The sequence below is a fragment of the Eumetopias jubatus genome, unplaced genomic scaffold (assembly GCF_037043125.1).
Source record: "Eumetopias jubatus isolate StellerSeaLion01/CBP00866 unplaced genomic scaffold, mEumJub1_p1.0 scaffold_20, whole genome shotgun sequence".
NCBI lineage: Eukaryota > Metazoa > Chordata > Mammalia > Carnivora > Otariidae > Eumetopias > Eumetopias jubatus.
Genome location: NW_028274826.1, coordinates 1037130 through 1060645, shown reverse-complemented (window position 1 = coordinate 1060645; position 23516 = coordinate 1037130).

The following is a 23516-nucleotide window of genomic DNA, read 5'->3' as shown; positions in this document are numbered from 1 at the left end:
TATTTATGTAATGGGAAAAAAATAACACTATTTTCAATATGAACAAAATAAAATGGATTCTAATAACCATGCTGGAAAGCAATATGATGGAGTATTTATACACTATGATTCAATAACCTTATTCCTGGGAATTTATATTGCATTTATGTAAAAATGTGGCTTGTATGCATTAAAATTTTCTTTGTCTCATTATCTTAAACCATGAAAAACTAAAGAGAACCATTCATCTATTGTTAGATAATTAGTTTTTTTTTTTTTTTTTTACTACTTAGGATGATGTTAATAATCACAATACTGTAATAGCAGCTACTAGAGAATTTAGGAGCAGGAAGACATCTGTCAGCTACACCTTTGGGAATAAACTGGTAAGACAAGAAGTAAAGATTTAAATCCTTAGCGGGTTACCCAAGAGAATAACAAAGAGTAATAATATAATAAATGCCAGAGGAGGAAGTGGAAGACAGGTAGTAGTGGTAATAGTCATTGATTGGCGTAAATCCTCAGTATCAGAAAGCTAATCGGTAAATTCTGAACTTCTGTATTGGGTAGTCAGTATATATTGTTAATGTCAGTAAACTGAAACATTTCCTAGTATTACGGAAATGGCTTAGGAAAACAACAGATTGCCTATGGAGGAGAGTTGGAATGAAGTCTTTTTTTTTTTTTAATACTTTTTTTCCTGAGAGAGAGTTTGTGTGAGCAGGGGGAGGGGCAGAGGGAGAGTGAGAGAGAGGATCTCAAGTAGACTCCACGCTGAATGCGGAGCCTGATGTGGGGCTTGATCTCACAACCCCAAGATCATGACCTGAGCAGAAACGAAGAGTCGGCCACTTAACCAACCGAGGCACCAGGGCGCCCCTGGCAGTCTTTTCTTGAGGTCTGTATATCACATGCATATATATCTCTGACACAACAATTTATATATATATATATATATATATATTATTGTTATGTTAATGACCATACATTACATCATTAGTTCTTGATGTAGGGTTCCATGATTCATTGTTTGTGCATAACACCCAGTGCTCCATGCAGAACGTGCCCTCCTTAATACCCATCACCAGGCTAACCCATCCTCCCACCCCCCTCCCCTCTAGAACCCTCAGTTTGTTTTTCAGAGTCCGTCGTCTCTCATGGTTCGTCTCCCCCTCCGACTTACTCCCCTTCATTCTTCCCCTCCTGCTATCTTCTTCTTTTTCTTTTTTCTTAACATATCTTGCATTATTTGTTTCAGAAGTACAGATCTGTGATTCAACAGTCTTGCACAATGACACAACAATTTTTAAGTCATTCCTTAGAGATTTAGCTTCCATTCCTTCACTTGAAAATTTACATTATTTGAAAAAATTAAAACCAAGTAATATAATTTTTACATTATTTCTTTTTTCCACATTTAGCATTCATTTCTTAGACCACTGGTTCTCAACTGGGTCCCCTCCCCACCCCCCCAGAAAACATGTAGTAGTGTAACAACTTGAGGGGTGGATTATGTGTTGGCATCTAGCGGGTAGAGGACCAAGATGATACTACACTCCTACATTGCAAGGACCCTCACAGCAACAAGGAATTATTTGGCCTAAAATGTTAAGAGTGCCAGGGTGGAGGAACTCTCTTTTAGACTAACTGCCAAAAAATACATAAGCACAGAAATAATTACATAATCAACACAATTTGAATAGCCTCTTACAAGTAATGCTTGTTTTCTATTATAAGTTGCCTTAGTAGGGAATGCTTATATTAATTTAATTGGAACATTGTAATAACTGAATTCCTTTCTCTTTAAAAAAAAAATAGGCACATTAAGAGATTAAAGGATAGATCATTCCAAACTACTTAGTATTAAAATGGGGGAGAAAGCACTTTCCATTATGATCTTACACCTTGTGTTTTTTTAAAAAATGATTAAAATAATGTTTACTCTGTCAACCAGAAACTTATATTTAAAATTAAAAGTAAAACAGAATAAGTTAGAAAGAAGCCCTGGCATAACTCATCTGGATTAAGTCTATGCAGAGACTGCATATCAGAGGAAGATCCCAAGCAGCTGCCAAATGATGAATCCAAGAGAGTTCTCCAAGAGCATAAGTATTTTTAAAACAGTATTTTACATCATATACACCATACACAAAAAATAATTTCCAAGTAAATCAAAGACCTAAAGCTAAGAGCTAAAACAATAAAACATATAGGTGACTTCTGGTTTCCAGTCCAATTTGAAAAGAGCTTGGAGTCATCATTCCCAAACTCCCAATAGTGAGAAAAGCTGAAGAACTGGAAAATCAGCAGCTCTTCTTAGATTCCTCAGAGAATTGAGATCATAGGGCACATTGCTGCCTTGAAAACTGGAAAGAGAGGTGGGTACCTAGAATCATAGCTTACCCAGAACAAAAGCCTATATAGCAGAAGCCTGCTAAGTAGCTAGTACTGGTAGGAACACTTAAGCTGTAATTAATTAATTGATGGAGGTTTAGTGTGGACTAACCAGAGTTTGAACCTCCAGAGGTCTAGTCTTCATAGGGGGTGCTTCTACACTTTAATGAGTTTTACTTCTAAGAGCTCTATTGGGTTCTCAGGTTAAAAAAAAAAAAAAGTCCCCTAGTGCTTCTGGCAGGGGGGAAGGAAAGTAACCATTCTGGAAAATAACCAGAATATTTTGTTCACCTTGACAAAAGGCCTGCTCTCGAGGGAAATTGTTTTTACCAGAACCACCCCTTTCTACCATATCAGTCAGGCTTCTGTATAATAACAGGGGATTACAGCTAAAAGAACTGCAAGGCTCAGACTCTCTTTAAGAGGAAGTCTCTATAGAAAACCAGAGGCAACAGGGGAGACAAAACCAAGCACCCTAGAGGACATTCTAGCCTCTGGCTCCTACAGCTTCATCAAACAGTAAACAGCCCAGCTCACAGCCAGATAAACATAAACCTCACTGAAGACCTATTTACCCGAGTTCCTCTTACCCTCTATATAATGTCTTTTTTTTCTTTAATTTTTGTTATGTTAATCACCATACATTACATCATTAGTTTTGTTATGTTAATCACCATATATTACATCATTAGTTTTTGATGTAGTGTTCCATGATTCATTGTTTGCATATAACACCCAGTGCTCCACACAGAATGTGCCCTCTTTAATACCCATCACCAGGCTAACCCATTCCCCCACCTCCCTCCCCTCTAGAACCCCCAATTTGTTTTTCAGAGTCCATCATCTCTCATGGTTCGTCTCCCCCGATTTACTCCCCTTCATTCTTCCCCTCCTGCTATGTTCTTTTTTTTTCTTAACATATATTGCATTATTTGTTTCAGAGGTACAGATCTGTGATTCAACAGTCTTGCACAATTCACAGCGCTCACCATAGAACGTACCCTCCCCAATGCCTATCACCCAGCCACCCCACCCCTCCCACCCCCCACCACTCCAGCAACCCTCAGTTTGTTTCCTGAGATTAAGAATTCCTCATATCAGTGAGGTCATATGATACATGTCTTTCTTTGATTGACTTATATCACTCAGCATAACAACCTCCGGTTCCATCCACGTCGTTGCAAATGGCAAGATCTCATTCCTTTTCATGGCTGCATAATATTCCATCGTGTATATATACCACATCTTCTTTATCCATTCATCTGTCCATGGACATCTTGGCTCTTTCCACAGTTTGGCTATTGTGGACATTGCTGCTATACACATCGGGGTGCACATACCCCTTCGGATCCCTCCATTTGTAGCCTTTGGGTAAATACCCAGTAGTGCAATTGCTGGATCGTATGGTAGCTCCATTTTCAACTTTTTTAGGAACCTCCACACTGTTTTCCAGGGTGGTTGCACCAGCTTGCATTCCCACCAACAGTGTAGGAGGGTTCCCCTTTCTCCGCATCCCCTCCAACATCTGTCGTTTCCTGACTTGTTAATTTTAGCCATTCTGACTGGTGTGAGGTGGTATCTCATTGAGGTTTTGATTTGGATTTCCCTGATGCTGAGCGATGTTGAGCACTTTTTCATGTGTCTGTTGGCCATTTGGATGGCTTCTTTGGAAAAATGTCTGTTCGTGTCTTCAGCCCATTTCTTGATTGGATTATTTGTTCTTTGGGTGTTGAGTTTGATGAGTTCTTTATAGATTTTGGATACTAGCCCTTTATCTGATATGTCATTTGCAAATATTTTCTCCCATTCTGTCTGTTGTCTTTTGGTTTTGTGGACTGTTTCTTTTGCTGTGCAAAAGCTTTTTATCTTGATGAAATCCCAATAGTTCATTTTTGCCCTTGCTTCCCTTGCCTTTGGCGATGTTGCTAGGAAGAAGCTGAGGTCGAAGAGGTTGCTACCTGTGTTCTCCTTTAGGATATTGATGGACTCCTGTCTCACATTTAGGTCTTTCAACCATTTGGAGTCTATTTTTGTGTGTGGTGTAAGGAAATGGTCCAGTTTCATTCTTCTGCATGCAGCTGTCCAATTTTCCCAACACCATTTGTTGAAGAGACTGTCTTTTTTCCATTGGACATTCTTTCCTGCTTTGTCCAAGATGAGTTGACCATAGAGTTGAGGGTCCATTTCTGGGCTCTCGATTCTGTTCCATTGATCTATGTGTCTGTTTTTGTGCCAGGACCATACTGTCTTGATGATGGCAGCTTTGTAATAGAGCTGGAAGTCCGGAATTGTGATGCCGCCAGCTTTGCTTTTCTTTTTCAATATTCCTCTGGCTGTTCGGGGTCTCTTCTGGTTCCATACAAATTTTAGGATTATTTGTTCCATTTCTTTGAAAAAAGTGGATGGTATTTTGATGGGGATTGCATTGAATGTGTAGATTGCTCTAGGTAGCATTGACATCTTCACAACATTTGTTCTTCCAATCCATGAGCATGGAACGTTTTTCCATTTCTTTGTGTCTTCTTCAATTTCTTTCATGAGTATTTTATAGTTTTCTGAGTACAGATCCTTTGCCTCTTTGGTTAAATTTATTCCTGGGTATCTTATGGTTTTGGGTGCAATTGTAAATGGGATCGACTCCTTGATTTGTCTCTCTTCTGTCTTGTTGGTGTATAGGAATGCCACTGATTTCTGTGCATTGATTTTATATCCTGCCACTTTACTGAATTCCTGTATGAGTTCTAGCAGTTTTGGGGTGGAGTCTTTTGGGTTTTCCACATACAGTATCATATCATCTGCAAAGAGTGAGAGTTTGACTTCCTCTTTGCTGTTTTGGATGCCTTTGATTTTGTTGTCTGATTGCCGTGTTTAGGACTTCTAGTAATATGTTGAAAAGCAGTGGTGATAGTGGACATCCCTGCCACGTTCCTGACCTTAGGGGGAAAGCTCTCAGTTTTTCCCCATTGAGAATGATATTCGCTGTAGATTTTTCATAGATGGCTTTTATGATATTGAGGTATGTACCCTTTATCCCTATACTCTGAAGAGTTTTGATCGAGAAGGGATGCTGTACTTTGTGAAATACTTTCTCTGCATCTATTGAGAGGATCAAATGATTCTTGTTCTTTCTTTTGTTAATATGTTATATCACATTGATTGGTTTGTGGATGTTGAACCAACCTTGCAGCCCAGGGATAAATACCTCTTGGTCATGGTGAATAATCCTTTTAATGTACTGTTGGATCCTATTGGCTAGTATTTTGGTGAGAATTTTTGCATCTGTGTTCATCAAGGATATTGGTCTGTAATTCTCCTTTTTGATGGGGTCTTTGGTTTTGGGATCAAGGTAATGGTGGTCACATAAAATGGGTTTGGAAGTTTTCCTTCCATTTCTATTTTTTGGAACAGTTTCAGGAGAATAGGTATTAATTCTTCTTTAAATGTTTGATAAATTCCCCTGGGAAGCCATCTGGCCCTGGGCTTTTGTTTGTTGGGAGATATTTGATGACTACTTCAATTTCTGTAGTGGTTATAGGTCTGTTCAGGTTTTCTATTTCTTCCTGGTTCAGTTTTGGTAGTTGTTACATCTCTAGGAATGCATCCATTTCTTCCAGGTTATCTAATTTGCTGTCGTATAGTTGCTCATAATATGTTCTTATAATTGTTTGTATTTCTTTGGTGTTGGTTGTGATCTCTCCTCTTTCATTCCTGATTTTGTTGATTTGGGTCATTTCTCTTTTCTTTTTGATAAGTCTGGCCTGGGGTTTATCAATCTTGTTAATTCTTTCAAAGAACCAGCTCCTAGTTTCGTTGATGTGTTCTACTGTTCTTTTGGTTTCTATTTCATTGATTTCTGCTCTGATCTTTATTATTTCTCTTCTCCTGCTGGGTTTAGGCTTTATTTGCTGTTTTTTCCCTAGCTCCTCTAGTATAATGTCTTTTTTAAAAAAGAGTTTATTTATTTATTTGGCAGTTAGAGAAAGTACAAGCAGGGGGAGCACCAGAGGGAGAGGGAGAAGCAGGCTCCCCGCTGAGCTGGCAGCCCGATGTGGGGCTCGATCCCAGAACCCTGGGATCTTACCTGAGCCAAAGGCACATGCTTAACTGACTGAGTCACCCAGGTGCCCCTATAATGCCTTGACTTTTAATGAAAAAATTTAAAAACCAAAAGGCAAAATATACAGTTGAAAGATACAAAGCAAGCATCAAAAGCAGATTTAGATATGACAGAGACTTGGGGTTTATAAAGCCCGAATTTGAAATAACTAATTAATATGCCAAGGGTGGTAATGGAAACACTGCACAATATGCAAGAACAGATGGATAATGTAAGCAAAGAGATGGAAACTTTAAGAACAAAGGAATGGTAGAAATCAAATAAAGTGTAATAGAATGAGAAACAGATAATCTGAGTAGGCCTGTATCTTTTAAAGAAATTGAATCAGCAATTGACCTTCCAAACAGTCCTAGATGGTTTCACTGGTGAATTCTACCAAATGGTTAAGGAAGATGTGATACCAATTTTCTGTAATCTCGAACAGAAAATAGAAGCAGAGCGAACACTTCTAGCTCATTCTAGGACGCCAGCATTACCTTAATACTAAAATTGGACAAAAACATTGCAATAAAGGAAAACTACAGACCAGTATCTGTTGTGAGCATAAATGCACAGTTCTGCAAGAAAATATTAGCAAACTAAATCCAGTAGCATATCGAAAGAATTATTATACACCACGACCAAGTGGGATTTATTCCAAGTATGCAAGGCTGGTTCTACATTCAGAAATCACTTGGTGTAATCCATCACATCAACAGACTCAAGAAGAAATAGCATATAATCCTATTAATATCCTATCGGAGAGAGCATTTGACAAAATCCAATACCCATTTATGGTAAAAGCTCTCAATAAACCAAGAATAGAGGGGAACTTCCTCAGCTTGATAAAGAACATCCACAAAATATCTACAGCTAATATCACACTAATGAAGAAACCAAAAGCTTTCCAACTAAGATCAGAAACAAGGCAAGGATGTCCCCTTTTATCACTGCTTTTTTGTGGAAGTCCTAGCTAATGCAGTGAGAAAAGGAAAGGAACTGATAGGTTTACAAATTGGGGAGAGAAAAAGCAAACTGTCTTCATTCAGAAATGACATGATAGTCTAGGTAGACAATCCCAGAAAGTTAATAACAACAATAGAACTCCTGGGACTAATAGATTATAGCAAGACATTAAGATACAACGTTAATACACAAAAGTCCGTTGCTGTCCTGTATACCGGGATGAAAAATTGGAATTTGAAATTAAAAATACACCATTAACATTAGCATGAAGAAAAAAGTGCTTAGGTATAAAGCTAACAAAACATGTACCTGATCTATATGAGGAAAACTACTCTGATTTAAAAAAATCAAAGAAGATAATTAGTGGAGAGCTGTTCCTCTCCTGGAAGGAAGACTTAGTATCGGTTCGGAGGTCGTACTTAACTGGTTATTGTGTGGGTAAACTTGGTAGGAAATAGTTGTAAAGCAGTTTCATTTTCTCCCACTGCTGCTTGCAAGGATCCTTTGTTGGATCTCTGTTCCCTTCCTTTGGTGACAACTTTGGCTCATCTAATAGTTTTATGGTCACTCTCACATACTGAAAAATCAAGTCCAGTCTAATTTAAACTTCTGTCTTTCATCCTATTCAAAGTGTCTCCCCTTTGCCGTGACTGGGCCTCATGGAGGTTAAGGAACCAGAAGTGGGAAGGATTGTAATTTACTCTGTTTATTTTAAAATTATTTATCTAGGCACTCAGGAAGATTCAAGAGATATATAAGGTAGTTCCTGTTTGTATTAGTACCTTTAATGTGCCTAAACGATATATAATAAGAATTTTAGGAGACACATTTTATTTACATGAAACATTTAATGGAAATCAGTGGTTGTGCTGAAATACTGTGAACTAGGAGTATTGTGAGGGTTCAGAAGAGGGGGGCTTTGTGGGTAGAATAGCTGTGCTTGGGATGTAGAACACGAAGGAGAAAGTGAGTGACAGCTGGCTCTGGTGGCAGCTTCTCTCAGGTAAAGCTGTCTTTCGTTTACGTTTTGCTGGAGTCTGGGTCTCAGAAGCTTTTATCATAAATGGGTATTGGATTTTGTCAAATGCTCTGGGTCTCTAAAAGTTCTTTTAGAGAACTTTTGGCTGGTGACATACAATGTAAGATTAGACAGAATCTGAAAAATCTCAATAAGTAATAAAGTGTAATATTGTAGATGACATTACTGAATTTGACATTTACTGTGATAATCTTGAAAAACAGAATATTTACTCCTTGTTAAAGGTCTCTGTTAGATGTTTATGAGGAAATACTGTTTTACCTTTATTGAAGCACAAGTTGATGGACACGGCAATTTATTATGATGCTGCCGATAACAGAAAAGTGGATATCCGCTTGTGTTTCAAAGTCATGTTAATTGTTTGGGAGATAGAATATTGCTAATTTTGTTTTCTTATCTCTTTAAAAGGTGGTTTGTTGCAGTTATAAACAATGAACATATGCAAATGTATCTGAAAGGAATGCTTGCAGCTGCTAGCAACAAAATATTCACTGTGTTTTTAATTACATAGTGTTTTATTTTTCTTGTAAAAAGTCTGGAAGAACGATGTATTGGTACATGCTATAGTATGGATGAACCTTGAAAACATTATGCTAAGGGAAAGAAGACAGACACAAAAAGGCGCATATTATGTTTTCATTTATATGAAATATCCGGAATAGGCAAATCCATAGAAACAGAAAACAGTAGTTGTGAGGGGCTAGGATATTGGGGTGGCAGGACATGGATTTATAGGTATATAGCATTGAGTATGATAAAGCCATTTATTTACTGGAGCAATATTATTACTTTAAAAAATTCATTTTTATTCTTATGTATTTGGTTTGCATTTGCTTTTTCTTTGATGGTGAGTTGAAGACTCCCAACTAAAGTAGTGGTTTACATTTTCCCTTTCATACTCAGTTTTGAAAAATTATCTTGGTGTTTTTGGTACATGAGGATTCTTTCTTCATTGTGGGCGATACTGTTGTTCATAAAGTACCCTATTTTGTCTTCACACCTTATTAAAAAAAAAACGACAGCTTCTTTGTTAGCATCTGCCTGGTTTGTCTCTGTTTATCCTTTTGTTTTCAATCTTTTTGAGTCACTTTATTTTATTTCATTTTTTTAAAAGATTTTTTGAGAGGAAGAGTGAGAGCGAGAGCAAGGAAGAGAGGGAGAAGCAGGCTTCCCGCGGAGCAGGGAGCCCGGTGCGGGGCTCCACCCCAGAAGTCTGGGGTCAGGGACCTGAGCTGAAGGCAGGCGCTCAACCAGCTGAGCCACCCAAGCGCATGAGTCACTTTATTTTAGATATGTCTGTATCTGTGAGAGTTTTCTTTTAATCATTTGTCTCATTTACAATTTTGGTTTTAGTGTTTCATCTTTAATCTGTTGTATTATTATTTTCATAATGTTGGTGTCTTCCTGTCTTTTACTACATAGTCTGGATTTTTCTTTGTTTTATTGTTGTTTTCCTGGCTCTTAGGGTAACTTGAAGAATTTTAATTTTATTTTAGTGGTTAGCTTGTAATGTTAAAGGATACTTAACATCTCTATTTTTTGATTTAGTGACCTTAAAATAAAGCAGTGTCTATTGGCTCTCAGCTGTGGTATGAGATTATTGGCTCAATTATAGTTTCCTCATTTCTCTGCCAAGATTTTGTCAGATATGTGTTCACGGTAACAGTCCTTGAGCGTCTTTGCACCTATGACTCTTTTATGATACTCATTCCTTCTGGTTACCCTAAAATAGTTGAAGCCTATCGGCCTTGAATGAAAAGCTACTAGGTAGTACCATTTGATTATAATGTACCAGTTTGAATTTAGGTTCAAATCTTATACCTGGAATTTAAGAATTTTAGCTTTTAACATTGTATTTTGAAAGCATTATTAGATTATTTGTGACCGGGTAATTCAGTTCCCAAATGCCTAGCCCTTTTTTAATTAAAAAATTATAATTTAAGTATAGTTAACATACAATGTTATATTAGTTTTAGGTGTACAACCTATTGATTCAACAATTTTGTACATTACCCAGTGCTCGCGACAATAAATGTAGTCACCATTTGTCACCATATAACATTTTTACAATATTATTGACTATATTTCCTATGCTGTACTTTTCATCTCAGTGACTGACTTACTTTATAACTGGAAGTTTGTACCTCTTAATGCCCTTTATCTGTTTCACCCATCCTCCTACCCACCTTCCCTCTGGCAACCACCAGTTTATTTTCTGTATTTAAGAGTCCATTTTGTTTGGTTGTTTGCTTTTCATTTTTTTTAGATTCCACACGTAAGTGAAATCATATGGTATTTTGTCTTTCTTTGTCTGACTTATTTCACTCAGCATAATACCCTTAGGTCCATCCATGTTGTTGCAAATGGCAAGATATCATTCTCTTTTATGGCTGAGTAATACTCTATTTTATTTATATATATGTGCCACATATTCTTTACTCATTCATCTATTGGTAGACACTTGGGTTGTCTCTGTATCTTGGCTGTTGTAGAAAATGCTGCAATACACATGAGTATATACATCTTTTCAAATTAATGTTTTTGTTTTCTTTGGGTAAATACCCCGTAGTGCAAATATTGGATCATATGGTATTTCTTTTTTTAATGTTTTGAGGATCGTCTATACTGTTTCACAGAGTGGCTGCACTGATTTGCATTCCCACTAACAGTGCACAAGGGGTCCTCTTTCTCCACATCTTCACCAACACTTGTTATTTTTTGTCTTTTTGATACTAACCATTCTGACTGGTGTGAGGTCGTATTTATTTGTTTGTTTGTTTTTGGTGTAAGGTGGTTCTGATTTGCATTTCCCTGATGTTGCACATCTTTTCACAGAGGCTTTTCTGTATGTGTTTTTTGGAAAAATGTCTATTCAGGTCCTCTGCCCATTTTTAAATTGGAGTGTTTGTTTTTTTGGTATTGAGTTGTGTAAGTTCTTTATGTATTTTGGATATTTGCTCCAAATATCTTCTCCCAGTCATTAAGTTGACTATTTGTTTTGTGGATGGTTTTCTTTGCTGTGCAAAAAGCTTTTTGTTTCGGTGTAGTCCCAATGGTTTATTTTTACTTTTGTATCTCTTGCTTCAGGAGACATATCCACAACTATGTTGCTAAGGTGATTTCCAAGAGGTTACTAGCTCTGTTTGCTTCTGGAGTTTTATGATTTCAGGTCTCATATTTAGGTCTTTGATCTGTTTTGAATTTATTTTGGGGTATGTTGTAAGAAAATGGTCCAGTTTCATTCTTGTGCATGTAGCTGTCCAGTTTTCCCAGCACCATTTATTGAGAAGACTGTCTTTTCCCCATTGTATATTCTTGCCTCCTTTGTTGTAGATTAATTAACCATATAGATATGGGTTTGTTTCTGGTCTCTCTGTCCTGTTCTGTTGACCCGTGTTTCTTGTTTTTGTGCCAGTACTGTACTATTTTGATTACTTTAGCTTTGTAGTATATTTTTAAATCTGGGATTGTGATACCTCCAGTTTTGTTCTTCTTTCTCAAGATTGCTTTGGTTATTCAAGGTCTTTTGTGGTTCTCTACAAATTTTAGGATTATTTGTTCTAGGTCTGGGAAAAATGCTATTGGTATTTTGGTAGGGATTGCAGTGCATCTGTAGATAGCTTTAGTATGGACGTTTTAATAATATTCTTCCATGTCCATGAGCATGGTGTATCTTTCTGTTTGTTTGTGTCATCTTTATTTCATGAATGTCTTATAGTTTTCAGAATATGGGTGTTTTACCTTTTTGATGAGTTTATTCCTAGGTATTTTATTATTTTTGGTACAATCGTAAATGGGATTGATACTTTCATTTCTCTTTCTGCTACTTTGTTATCAGTGTATAGAAATGCAAGTTTTCTGAATATTAATTTTGTGTCCTGCAACTTTACTGAATTCAGTATCAGTTCTAATAGTTTTTTGGTGGAGTCTCTAGTGTTTTCTATATATTGTGTCATGTCATCTGCAAACAGTAGTAGTTTTACTTCTTCCTTAGCAATTTTTTTTTTTTTAAATGTAGGCTCCATGCCTAGCATGGAGTCCAATGTGGGGCTTGAACTCACGACCCTGAGATCAAGACCTGATCTGAGATCAAGAGCTGGACACTTATCGAGTGAGCCACCCAGGCACCCCACTTCCTCAGCAATATATGTCTTTTATTTCTTTTTCTTGCCTGATTGCTGCAGCTAGGACTTCTAGTACTTTGTTGAATAAAAGTGGTGAGAGTGAACATCCTTGCCTTGTTCCTGATCATAGAGAAAAAGCTTTCAGTTTTACATCATTGAGTATGATGTTAACTGTAGATTTTTCATATATGACCTTTATTATGTTGAGGTATTACTCCCTCTAAACTCACTTTGTTGAGTGTTTTTATCATGAATGGATGTTGTCAGTTGCTTTTTCTGCATCTACGAAATGATCATATGGTTTTTATCCTGCCTCTTGTTAGTATGATGTATCACATTGATTGGTTTGTGACTATTGAACCATGTTTGAATCCCTGGAATAAATCCCACTTGATTGTGGTGAATGAATTTTTCATGTATTGTTGGATTGGGTTTGCTAGTATTTTGTTGAAGAGTTTTTGCCTCTGTGTTCAGCAGAGATATCAGCTTGTTTTTTTTTCCCCTCAGGTTTTTGTCTGGTTTTGGTATCAGGGTAATGCTGGTCTTATAAGATGAATTTGGAAGTTTTTCTCCATCTTCTATCTTTTTGGAATAGTTTGAGAAGAATAGGTATTAACCATTCTTTAAATGTTTGGTAGATTCACCTGTGAAGCCATCAGGTCCTGGACTTTTGTTTGTTGGTGGTTTTTCGTTACCCATTCAGTTTTATTACTAGAAATCGGTCTGTTCAAATTTTCTATTTCTTCTTGTTTCAGTTTTGGAAGAGTGTATGTTTCTAGGATAGCCATCCTTGATCATCATCAGGACTAAAGCCATGTGGCCCCCGAGAGGGCTGAATTTTCTGCTGTCTAGTTTAGCTGGCATAGAAGGCATGCAACTGGTATTGTTTCTGCTTGAGTTTCAGTAACCTTGCTCTTCCTCCCTGACCAGGAGGGAAGAGCTCAGTCTTCTTAGAAAACCATGAGAGCCTGTTCCTCTCCCTTTTTATCAGCTGTATCTTACTCACTGTTAATGGCGAGGAGCTGTAATGACTTTCTTCTTCTTCTTTTTTTTTAAGATTTTATTTATTTATTAGAGAGAGAGCATAAGCAGGGGGAGTGGCAGAGGGAGAGGGAGAAGCTGACTCCCCACTGAGCAGGGAGCCCCATGCGGGGCTAGATCCCAGGACCCTGGGATCTTGACCTGAGCCAAAGGCAGGTGCGGAACCAGCTAAGCCACCCAGGGTGCCCCGCCTTTCTCCTTTTTTGGTTAGGAATTTCCTTTTGTTCCCACCAGATATAGGGACAATAAAAGGCATCACGACAGCTTGCTTTCATTTCACTCATCTCTGGGTTGCTTTCTGTTGAAGATGCACTCATTTAGGGGAGGTATTTGCTCTTAGTCTCACTTTTGGAACTAGAAAAATAGTCTAACCCATTCTGTGAGTTTTCTAATCCGTTATAGTTGTATTTTTATTTTCCTAATGCGTGGCTTTTATATTTAAATTAGTAATACTTATATTTGTTTTTATAATTGTTAGCCTTATTTCCGTTCTTAAATGAATCGCTTCCCATTAGTCTTTTCATTTTATGCCATGCATTTTGGTTTCTTAATTTCATTTTGTTCATTACCTCTCATGCCTTCTCATCTTCTGCTTCTGCATGAACTTTCTGGAATTCCTGACACTTTTGTTCTCTAAATTCAAATACTAAGTTTAAAAATCTATAAACATTCTTTAATCATAACCTTTTCTTCTTCCACGTTCCTTGGTCTCCTGCAGTTCTACTGGGAGCCTCAGTTGATAGACATCTCCACTTATCCATCACTCTGTACTTGGTTTCTTTTTTTCCTCCCCAATCTACTTAGGATTTATGGCCGTTCATTTCACTCTCTTTTTTTTTTAAGATTTTATTTATGTTTTAGAGAGAGTGTGCGAGAGAGCGAGCACAAGCTGTGTGGGGGAGGGGCAGAGGGAGAGGGAGAAGCAGACTCCCTTATGAACAGGGAGCCTGACGCAGGGATCAATCCCAGCGTATTGCAACCTAAGCCTAAGGGAAACACCCAACCGACTGAGCCACCCAGGTGCCCTTTACTTACTTTTGCTAATAGCCTAATCCAGTGGTTTTCACACTGTTGTCCAGGGATTTCTGGGGTTGATGGTTAAAACCCTGGGAGCAGATTAGGTTACCTGTGAAGAGTTTGTGGATTGAGAACAGATTTCTGGCTCAGCCCTGAAATCATGGAGAAGAAAAATAGTGTGCTGTGTTTTGTTTTGTTTGTTTTAGAAGAATAATGTTTAAAGACTGGCAGGAAAAGGGAAGCTAGTGATGGAAAATGGGTGAATAATCAGAGAAGGAGGATGATTGCTGAAATAGGAGGGGCTGCTCAGAGATCAGGTGAAATTGTGAGAGTGGAATTCGGATGCTGGGTCTTGACTGACCACTGCCAGAGCACTTGGAGTTGGTCAGTGGACATGAAGTCAGATCTGTGATTGGAGGAGTGAGTGAGCGGTACCTAGCACAAGTCTGCCAGTGTAGGCTGTACAGGGGAGGAGAGAATAGGGTCGTTGTTAGAATCCTCAAAGCTCTGCTTGGTGTACCTGCAGCTTCCCCAGCACCTAAGAGCTAGGCCGTCGTGTTGTAGAGCAGCAGTAGGCCTCCTGCCTGGCTCGGAGGTTCAGCTTGGGCTTGCCTGGAGCTGTGAAGTCCATTTCATCTTGCCGTCGCTCTCAGGATTCCCTCATATTCTCTACTCCATTTACGGTGTCCTCCTCCTGTGTGCATTCTGTCTCCATGTATAACTCTTATTTGAGGAACTTGGCTTCTATTTTACTAAGAAAATAGAAACCATCTAAAGGGAATGTTTTTGTGCTTTTACCCCGCATCTGTTTACCTAGCTGCAGTGGAACTCAAATGTTCTGTCCTCTGCTCCTCCTCCTTCTGACTAGGGATACATTTATTTCTAGCTCCTCACCTTGAATGCATTCCTTTAGCACTTCTCCTTTTTCTTTCTTGCATCAATAATTTTTCTCTCTACCTGATTATTATTGCAATGTGTAACTTTTCTTATCTTAAAAAAAAAAAGCCCTCTTCATAGTTCCCATCCCATTTCTTTTGCTTCCCTTTACCTTAAAATTCCTGGAAAGAACTGTCTATGTACATTTTATTTTCAGTGCTTCTTCTGTCTTAATTTACTTCAGTCAGGGTTTTACGTTCACTGCTTCAGAAAAACAGCTCTGGTCAAGGTCACCGATGACCTCCATGTTGCTAAATCCAGTTGTCAATTCTCAGTGCTCGTCTAACTTGGCCTGTCAGCAGCATTTGACACAGCTGATAATTCCCTTTTCCTACATGAACTTTCTTCATTTGACTTTTGGGACATCACAGTCTGTTGTTTGCCTCCTACCTGCTGACTGCTGCTTCTCAGTTAGCTCTTCCTGGTTCCTTCTGTCAAGTTGACTTCTAAATATTTGAGAGCTCCGGGGCTTGGTTCTCCGACTTCTCTGGTTGTACTCACTCCCTGGGGTGGAAATCTCATCTGGTCTCAGGGCTTTAGCTATCTATCTGCTTATGTCCCCCCTGCTCCTCAGCTTAAAAAAAAATTCTAGCCAGGCTCCTTTCCTTGGACTGTACAGATTTGTATATCCAACAGCTCATCCACCCTCTCCACCTGAGTGAATAATAAGTATTTCACATTCATCAGTGTAAACTGTACTTTTTATTTCCAGCACAAAATAACTTTACTCATAATCTTTCCTGACTCAGGAAATGGCCACTCTCTCTTTCCAGTTTCTTCGGCCAAGCCTTAATGCCTGCAAGCCCTCTCAAGTCTGTTTTCAAAACATACCTAGAACTTAATAATTTTTGATATTTCTACTACACAGGTCCAAGTGACCTGTCTTCTGGATGATTGCAGGGCACTCCTAACTGGTCTCTCTGCTTCTGACCTGTCCCTTCTAAGTTACTTTCCACATTGTACCTAGAGTGAGCCTTTTGCCCTCTGTCAGATCCTGTCACCCTTCTGCTCAGAGTCTCGTCGCATGGATTCCTGTCTCACTCAGGGTAAAAACCAACTCTTCACTGTTTGTGAGAACTGACGCTTAGTACGAACTCCTGTATGACCTCATCTCTTACTTCTCTCTTGCTGTTTGAACACACCAGAGCTTTTCCTGTCTCAGACCCTTGGTGTGACTGTTCTCTGTCCCTTGAGAACAGAATACCCTCCCTCCAGATTTCTGCATGTCTTGCTCTCTCTTCTCCCATAAGTCCTTCCTCAGATGTCACCTTATTAGTGAAGCGTGCCCCCTCACCTGAGCTCGCACTCCCTGTTCCCGTAATCCTGCACCAATTGTCATTTGCCCCGTTGCCTGTTTATTGATGGGCTGTTTTCTTAGTGGAGTGTAAGCTCAGTGAGGGTGGGAGTTTTGTTTTGTTCACTGCTGTGTTCTCAGTTCTGAAAAGAATGCCTGGTGTACAGTAAGCTCATGACAAGTAATTGTTGAATGAATTGAATTTCATTTAGCTTCTGTAATAAATATTAATTGCCTTGGTCATTCGATCCCTCTGACTTTAACCTTGTAAGTCACGGAGTTTCTGCCCAGTTACCCTGTTTCTAGTGCTCTTGCAGCCCTACTCAGACTTCACTATTCCATTATAAACAGTCTCCCCCGACGCTCAACATCTTCTTTTTTTTTTTTAAAGATTTATTTATTTATTTTGAGAGAGAGAGAGAGAGTACATGAAATGGGGGAGGGTTAGAGGGAGAAGCAGGCTCCTCGCTGAGCAGGGAGCCCAATGTGGGACTCGATCCCGGGACTCCAGGATCATGACCTGAGCCGAAGGCAGTCACTTAACCGACTGAGCCACCCAGGCGCCCTCAACATCTTCTTAGGAGACCCCCTCCGTTTACATTTCTTCACCAATAACTTGTTTCCTTTTTTGACCCATTTCCCCTACTCATAGTATTTTCGGAGGAAGTAGTGATGGTGCTAACATTCTCTTATCCATCTGGAGTTCTTAGTGGGCTCCCAGCAGTAGGCCAGTTTGATGCTTTTGACTCTTGGCTCCTTTTTGGTCACTGTCATTATGGTCCATTGTCACTTTCCCACTCCACTGGTATTGGAAGAACATGAGGCTTCCTGTCCACTCTTAGTTTGTCATTTCCTAGATGACATTTCACAGTGGCTGTTCACACCTAGATCTAAGGTCCTTTTTAGTCATGTGGCCAACAGTCCTTCAGAAATCTATGCATAGGGGTGCTCCCTAGACTATCGTCACTTTGAATTGTTTCATTTGAGAGTCTTCACATTATTTTTACCCTGGTTCATAGCTCTAGTGAGACTGTATTTCTGCACACTTGGTCTTTGACAGGGACGAAGTCTCCCGTTCTTTGACCCACCCTCTTTTACCTATCGTTCCCGTGAAATTAAATGGAATTTAATTTGAATTTAATATTTAAGAAGTTTCTCATTCAACTGCTGTTTATTTTGATATGTGGTTTATTTATTGAATGATTATTCCCCCCACATTGATTTGTGATGCTTTCTATATGTAGAACCAAATTATATAAATTTTGTGTAGTAGATGTTTCATTTGTCTGTCAAGTTTTGGTGCCATCACACTCTTTAAATGTTACTGAAGCTTTATAGTGTGTTTGATATTTGGAAGGGATAGTAGCGTCTCATTGACTTTGGTTTTCAGAATTGTTGGTGTTGGTCTTGCTCTTTACACTTCCATATGATTTTGAAAACAATTCGGTTAAGTTATGAAAAGAAAGATCTTCCTTGGGCTTTTTCTTCTGCAATGATATTAAACACTGGGCTATTTGAGTTATTAGTTCATATAAGTTAGTATTTTATCAAAACTTTATATTAGCAAACTATCTAAAAATTTTTACTTTTTTAATAGATCAAATCCTTCTTGCATATAAATACCAAAGATGTATCTTCTATAATTTATTAAAAAAATATGCCACAAATGTAAATGAACTGTTAATTTTTTTTTTCCAGATATGTTTCCTTCTTTTTCCATTCTCTACATTGTTTCCTACTTCATCATCACAAGATACAAGAGAAAATCAGGCAAGTAGAAACATTGTAGTTAAAACTTAGATCATCATGTCCGCTGGTCTGTGGTATTTGGGCTGTATACTGTGCCTGTCAGTGTGGTAGTATATATATTCAGTATGGCCATGATTGAAGGACACGATAGCCTGGTTGTAAGAGTAAACAGTAACCTTCAGAGAATCTGACTGCTTGCAGGGTCGTCATTCTCAGACCTGAGCCCTCGTTTACTACCGTTCTTATGTCCAACCAAGAACAGTGTGGGGCTGCTCAGTATCTGGGAAATTCTAGAGTTTATAAGGATATATGAGTTCTTGTGACTGGCTCTGAGTTTGAACATGCATACCCTATCCCATCTTTTCTCTGACTACTAGACTATCTTTTCTTTCTCTAAAGTAATACAGAATGTAGAGTCTCCATGATACCATTTAGTATCAATTTAGGATTCAATCGTATATTATTCTTTTTATTATTTCATATATATCGTGTCTACCAGAGGGACCACTAAATCTTTGTTCTTTTTTTATTTAAAAAATTATTTTTATTTTTTATTCATATTTTTTATTATTATGTTATGTTAATCACCATCCATTACATCATCAGTTTTTGATCTAGTGTTCCGTGATTCATTGTGTGCGTTTAACACCCAGTGCTCCATGCAGAACGTGCCCTCTTTAATACCCATCTCCAGGCTCACCTGTCCCCCCACCCCCTCCCCTCTAGAACCCTCAGTTTGTTTCTCAGAGTTCATCGTCTCTCATGGTTCGTCTCCCCCTCTGAATCCCCCCCTTCATTTTTCCCTTCCTATGATCTTCTTTTTTTTTTTTAACATATATTGCATTATTTGTTTCAGAGGTACAGGTCTGTGATTCAACAGTCTTACACAATTCACAGCGCTCACCATAGAACGTACCCTCCCCAATGTCCATCACCCAGCCACCCCATCCCTCCCACCCCCCACCACTCCAGCATTGTTATTATTATTTTTAAAGATTTTATATTTTTGAGAGAGAGAGGGAGCGAATGTGCATGTGCACGAGCAGGGGGAGGAGCAGAGGGACAGGGAGGGGGACAAGCAGACTTCCTGCTGAGCAGGGAGCCTGGTGTGGGGCTTGATCCCAGGACCCTGAGATCATGACCTGAGCTGAAGGCAGACACTTAACTGACTGAGCCACCCAGGCACCTGTTCTTTTTTTTTTTTTAAGATTTTATTTATTTGTAGAGAGAGGGAGAGAGAGTGAGTACAAGCAGGGGGAGCGGCAGGCAGAGGGAGAAGCAGGCTCCCTACTGAGCAGGGAGCCTGATGTGAGACTTGATCCTAGGACCCTGGGATCGTGATCTGAGCTGAAGGCACATTCTTAACTGACTGAGCCACCCATGCATCCCATCCCCTATTCTTTTTTTAAAAATGAACTTTGTGCTAATTCATTCACAGATTTTTGTGCCAGGGTTTTGTAAGGACCTAAACAGTTGCCTTACTGCCTTCTGTTAAATCTCAGCTATTTTCTATAAATCACAGGATTTTCTACCTGTGATGCTGGGCTAATAGTAGGTACCATATGAATACTTAAGGATTCCATATAATAGGGACTCTTTATGTTATAATATTAAACTTGTTAGACTTTTGAAAGCAGTCAGTAAATGCTTGCTCTCTAGTGTTTTAGTTTGGCTCTATGATTACACTAAAATACTTCCTAGAATCTATAATCTCTCAAAAATTTGAAGACCTGCAGATTCAACACAGTATCTTAGCTATTTTTAAAGTTGTTTTGGCATCAGGTTTTAATGATTATGGACACAGAAGGTGGGGGGAGAATTAACGAATATAAATGCATCATTTTAGGGGAAATTAGGGGATGATGAGCAGGAAAATTGGAGATTTATTAGATTATTTAGATGATTTTTAAGTATTTATTTTTTTTGAGAGCGAGTGAGCAGGGGTGGGGGGCAGAGACAGAGGAGGAGAGAGAGCCCCAAGCAGACTCCCCTGACCCCTTCAGTCAGCCCGGAGCCTGACGCAGGGCCTGATCCATGATCCCGAGACATGACCCCAGTGGAAATCAAGACCTGGATACTCAACTGACTGAGCCACCTGGGCACCCTTATCAGATGATTTTTAAAGTAATGGCAGGGAGAGGTGATGAATACCCTGGACTTTAGTAGAGTGTAGGGAGAAGAATTGAAATTTATATGAAGCTATTAAAACGTTCTTCAGTAGTGGATGGTTAATTGGGGGTGTGTACAACAGTATAAAAATTGTGACTGTTATTTTATGGTCCTTTTGGTTGTAAAGCTATTTTGGGCAGCCCATAATTAAGAATGGAGATTGGAGTAAGAGAATGGCTCAAATAAACCATTGACACGGAAGCAGGTGGACACTCATAATTACAGAGACTTAGAGAGAGAGCCTTTGAGGACAACCCTAGTTAGGTATTGAGGAGAAGGAGGGGCCAGGGGGTGCTGTGCAGTATTCTTGTAATTGGATCAGACTTTCTTTAGCTGGTAAATTTATGTGGGAGGACAGAGAGAAGGCGAGCAGCCATGAGGGAGAGGTAGAGGAGGTGAGCGAGCATTGGGGCAGAGGGTATCTGCTACTTGTAAGAGATACAGAACTTGATACTTTCCACTCTATAACTTGCACAATAATTATGAAGTATTGAGGCAGTGGTATCTAAATGGTTTAGACTGGTCGAAGAGAATCTTCCTTATTACCATTAATAATGACAAACTCAAATCATAGAAAACTACATGAGTTTTAAGATTCTGACTTCTAATTTTATAGTAAAGATTTTTGTTGGATACTATCAACGAAAACATTTCATTCATTAGCAATTATAATTTTACTTATATCGTATGACAGTAAACTTGATAGTGGTCCTAAGGTTCTACTAAGTTTTATTTTCTTGAGCAATAAATATTTGGAAAATTTCAATTTACATATGGTAGTTTTGTTAATCAGGATTTTGGTTAATCACAACACTCTTACCTAACTACATTCTATCTTACGTGATTTAATGAGATTTAAATTTGGATCCATGTTGAAATAAATACAGTGCATTTTGAAAATCAGTTCTTTTCAAAATAATTAAGTTTCTATTTTTGTTTAATTTCCTAATAAATTAATGAAACATTTTATTGAAGATAAAAAAATTAATACCTTAACCATTTTTACAGATGAACAAGAAGACGAAGATGCCATAGTCAACAGGATTTCGTATGTATTTTAAAATTCATTTGTTCTGTTTCAAATTTTGATGTCATAAATTCTTCAAATTTAATTCACACCTTTGGCCATAAATGTGGAAAAAAATTCACCTGAAGTATTACAATGCTTTTATCGATATTAACCCTATCCTTAGAAACACATAGAGACAGATACCCAGTTGACTCTTGAACACCGTGGGGGTGAGGGACGCTGGCCCTGTGCAGTTGGAAATTGTGTATAATTTTTGACTTATCCAAAACTTAACTACTAATAGCTTACTATTGACTGGAAGTCTTACTGATGACATAAACAGCTGATTAACACATATTTTATATGTTATATGTATTATATACTGTATTCTCCCAATAAAGTAGCTAGAGAAAAGAAAACTATTAAGAAAATCATAAGGGAGAGAAAATACATTTATATTACTGTACTATATTTATTAAAAAAATTAACTTGTAAGTGGACCTGTGCATTTCTAAGCCATATTGTTCAAGGATCAACTGTACATGGAAAAATGAGGATTGATTGTCTCCTGTTAAAATTTGCTTGTTTGAGGAGCTGACAATTTTACCTTCAGAGGTTTTAACCAGGAAGTGGGCTTATGGTTGGGGAAGTTGCTGGGCCATAAGAAAGAAAACTCTTGGCTGTTTAATGGTCTGCTGAGAAGGCTGTGACAGTCTTGGAATAGGGAACAGACATCTCTTCTAGTTAATCGAACATCTACCTGCTGTGAGCAGGGAGACGAACGCAGATGGTTCTTTAGGTTCCCGATAGCTCTTTTTCTGCTTATATATGCTTATATATGATTGATGTACCCTTTAATTTTTTTTTTTGAGGTATCAAACCAGATGGGAAGCAGTGAGTTTCTTTCTATCATATTTTGCTTGACTAAAATTTGAAATCACACAGATGTAACTACATTGGAGAGATTATTATTCCAGGATTCTTTTGATTCTTGAAAAATTTTTGGCGTAGTCCTGAATTTAGACAAAAGTTAGAAATATAACAAAAAAGAGCCTTTTTGCCCCAGAACTGTTTGAGAAGTTGCTGACCTGGTTCTCCATTTCCTCAGGATACTTTTGTATATAATGCCTATAAACAGTGCATTCTCCTGTGTAGCTACCATACAAACATCAAGGTAATGAAACTGATGCTGTACCACTCCTGCCCCATTCAGATTTACCAGTTGTCCCGTTCATGTCCTTTGTTGCAAAAAGATCCCACTCAGAATCACACACTGCTTGTAGTTGTCATGTCCCTTTAGTTGCCTTCAGACTGAAACCCTTCAGTATTTTCTTGACTTCCCTTACCTTGATACTTCTGAAGATGACAGGCCAGTTATTTGGATTTGTTTCTTCGCGATTAGTATCAGATTATTCATCTTTTGCCTGGGGTGGGGAGGAGGTGAGGGGAAGGGAGAAAGGCTGCCCGCACTTACGCACACATTCACGGATACTCTCATGTCCCCGGGGATATTATTCAGCCATAAAAAGGAATAAGGTACTGACACATACTACAGCATGTAGGAACCTTGAAAACATCATGCTAAGTGAAAGAAGCCAGACATGAAAGGCCATGTAGTGTAGGATTCCACTTATGAGAAATATCCAGAATAGGTAACCCATCAGTGTCATATTGATGGTTACCAGGGACTGAGGGGCGGGCAA